This window comes from Leucoraja erinacea, unplaced genomic scaffold (genome assembly GCF_028641065.1).
Source record: "Leucoraja erinacea ecotype New England unplaced genomic scaffold, Leri_hhj_1 Leri_680S, whole genome shotgun sequence".
NCBI classification, from domain to species: Eukaryota; Metazoa; Chordata; class Chondrichthyes; order Rajiformes; family Rajidae; genus Leucoraja; species Leucoraja erinaceus.
The window spans coordinates 24307-28018 of NW_026576598.1; positions in this window are offsets into that span (position 1 = coordinate 24307).

Below are 3712 nucleotides of genomic sequence, written 5' to 3' on the forward strand. Positions count from 1 at the left end.
TCCATGGTCTGAGTGAGGCCCACCGTAAATTGGAGGTGATATTATTTTTCGCTTGGATAGTTTACACCCCAGCAGTATGAACATTGACTTCTCCAATTTCAGGTAGTCCTGGCTTTCTCCGCCTTTTCCCATCCCCTTCCCAGCTCTCCCACAGCCACTGTCTCAGACTCTTCCTTACATCGTCCCGTCCCACCTTCGCGCCATAGATGCTGCCTCACCCGGTGAGTTTCTCCAGCATTTTTGTCTACCTTGTTATTTATTTACATTACAATATTGTCATTTTGGTCCATGTACTCGAGTCCCTGCAGTTCCTTGAAGACCTCCAGGAGCCAGGAGACTCTGAATTAACCCTCTCCAGGAACATCCAGATATAGACCTCCATTGGAAGAGGGGCAGGAAGTTGGCTCAGTCAGGTGGTCCCTTCAAGGCCGTTTGCTTAGACCTACGAATGGCCACAATAGCCAAGCCAAGAAACGGACCAACCAGGAGGACTTCAATCCACTCACTTCCTCTCCACACCAGATCTCCAAAGATCAGGAGCATGGGATTGAAGTACAACCAGGACTTGCAGAGTAGCCTCTCAAAGTCCTCAAAGAGAGTCTCACCCTTTGAATATACAGAGCACAGGCTCCTACAGGCCACAAAAAGCAGGTGGCTTGAGTGTCTGTAAACTGATGAAAAAATCAATGCCTCTCATAATTTCATTTATTTCTACCCTCAAACTCTGGCTCCTGGGTAAGGCTGGGATCATTTTCTGCTGCATAATCTTAGTGCGGGAGACAAGTGTAGGAGAGGTGTACTGACTGTGTGGCAAACACTTTGGTAGTAATTTTAGATTCTTATACTCAATGTGCATCAACGATGAGGGCAAGCAAATCATATACAGGGTGTACCTTCTTTACCACTCTATGAACTTGTGTTGCCACTTTCAGACACATATTTCTTATAGTGATTTAAATTGCACAATACTCCAGCTGACAATGTTTTTTAATGAATTTGGAGCATAACCCTACTTAAAGTCATAGACCTGTACCGCACAGTTACGATCCGGAAAACAATCTCATCTCCAGAAAGGTAAGAGATCGAAAAAAGTTTCCCCCGACCCCTCCCCCACACCCCACATAAAACAAACAGAAGGCAAGCCCATGAAATGTTTGCTTCACCACCCTGTCTACCTCTATCGGCACTTTCATGGAATAATGTACCTGCACAGAGGGAGACCAATCAGTGGGAATCATGTTTCCTTCCCCATGTTCATTGCCTCCATATCCTTATGCCCAATTAAAGAGCCTCTTAAATACTACCATTGTACCTCCTTCCTCCAACACATGGGGTTGTGTTGCGAGCACCAAACACTCTTGCGTAAAATCTTACCCCACACATCCCCACTGACCTTAAAGCTATGCCTCTAGTTTTTGACATATGGCTCTAGTTTCACACTATGCTTCTGTGGTTCTAGCCATGCTTTAACATCCCACAGCTGACCACCAGGCAGCAGTAGGCCAGTCCCCAGTTCCCTTTCCTCTTCCACCAGCCTTGGTCCTTGCCTGGACTCCACAGGCTCCAACCTCCCGGTCTCTGATCTCTGGAAGACCAGCAGTGGCTGGCATGGCAGCTTTCCCACTCTATTAAATTCCACCTGCCATTTCTCCATCCATTTCTGTGGAAAATCTACATCCCGCTTGATACCTTGACAGCCTTCCTCACAGTCAACGACCCCAACCATCTTAGTGGCATCTGCAAACTTAATAACCAACCAGGTCATTTTTATACATCATAAACAGAAAGTTATGTTAACATTGTATAACATCTTGGGACAGCTCCTGACCATATGCCAGAATATCAGAAATACAAAATTAAATCTGTTGCCTGTTCCAGCATTTCCTAATTTCATTTCTTGGTCATTTTGTCGAGATGGTGCGGAGGGTGGTCTGTATTATGGACTGGGCTCCCTCTTCACTACTTGATTTCTTTCCCTTCTCATAGACCTTGTGAAAACTGAAATCTCCCTTTGTACGTGTGTAAAAAGGAACTACAGATGCTGGTTTCAACTGAAGATTGTTCCACTGATTGTGCCCCACAGTTGCCTAACTTCTATTATCACAGAATATCTAAAACATTAGAACCATGCATCAGTTCCAGTGGCACACCCAGTTCCAGTTCAACTACATTGCTGACATTTTAAACATTCATGCATTTACATGTTAAAAATATCTTGAGGTGTTTGACATGGCAAGAAACTGGTTCCACAGCAAAGTTGTCCTATTATACACAGACCTGTTTTTCTTTATTTTCCAGGTCAGAATTTCATCGGGTAGCTGTAAATGGTGGCATTCTCATGCTGTTACTCAACTGTTTTGATACGAAACTAACATGTTTTTCTTTACATAGTTGGAACATTATCAAAAGTTTGCTTCACCCACATTAAGTTCTGCGTGGTAGGCTGCCTAGGAAGGTTAGAGCGCATGGGATCAACAGAGAGATAGCTGCTAAAACATTAATGGGTCAAAAAGTTGCTCCATGGAAGGAAACAGAGGGTGATGGTGGAAGACTGAGCCTGATATGGAACACCTCATCTTGGGCCCAGATGTGACGTAGATGGATGAATTGGGATTAGGGGACAGAGTGTTTGCAGGAAGCTGGGTGGGAAGAAGTGTAGTTGAGATAGTTGTGGGAGTCAGTGGGTTTGTAATAGACATCAGTCGATAGTCCTGTGTTTGTAATAGACACCAGTCGATAGTCCTATTACCTGTGTTGGAGACTGTGAGATCGCGAAAGGGGAGGGAGGTATCTTCAACCTCTTCAACCCTCTTCAAACCATTCCCATAACTGCAAACAATACCCTAAATGCAGTCAAACCTTTCATAGAAGGTGGCGCGACTCACGTTGCAGCGGCCCTTGCAGCCTGGTAGTCTTTTTTTTAATTTTTTGTCTAGTTAATGTAGTTGTTTGTGTTTTTTTAATACAATTTTTAACTCTACATGTCCGGAAAGGGAGATACTTAAAAAAATCTCTTCCCTGCACAGGAGACCCGACCTTTTCCCTGTCGGATCGCCGTTGTCGTTGGGGCCTAGCAGCGTGGAGCGGCCTCCAACCGGGACGACCTGGGGGCTCCAGTTGCGGAGCCTGCGGAGCTGCGGACTACTCGACCCGACTCCGGAGCACCAGCTGCAGGCCGGTGGACTGTCGGGATATCGGGAGCTCGCGGGTCCGGGTGGGAGACCGTATTCCGGAGCTCCCGCAACGCAACTTCTCCAGCCCGTGTTGCAGGGTTGGAACGACCCGGAGCGGGGCCGTGCATCGCCCGGTGCGGCTTTAATGGCCGCGGGACATTGCAGCACCCGCCAGGGGCTCCAACTTGTGACTTTTGGACCTGGAGCGGGGCCTACATCGCCCAGCGTGGCCTTAAATGGACATGGGACTTAACATAACCCACCTTGGGCTTCAACATCAGTAGAGAAATGGTTCAGGGGAGAGATAATACTTTGACTTCCATCACAGTGATGAGATTCACTGTGATGGATGATTGTGTAAATTGAATTGTGTGTATGTCTTGTAAGAATTGTCTTTGTTTGTATGACTGTGGAAACGGAGTTTCATTTGAGCCTCACTGAGGTTCAAATGATATGGAATAAATATTGTATTGTAGAACAGAGTTTATAGTTTATTGCCACATGTACCAAGTTATAGTGAAAAGCTTTTGTTGCGTTCT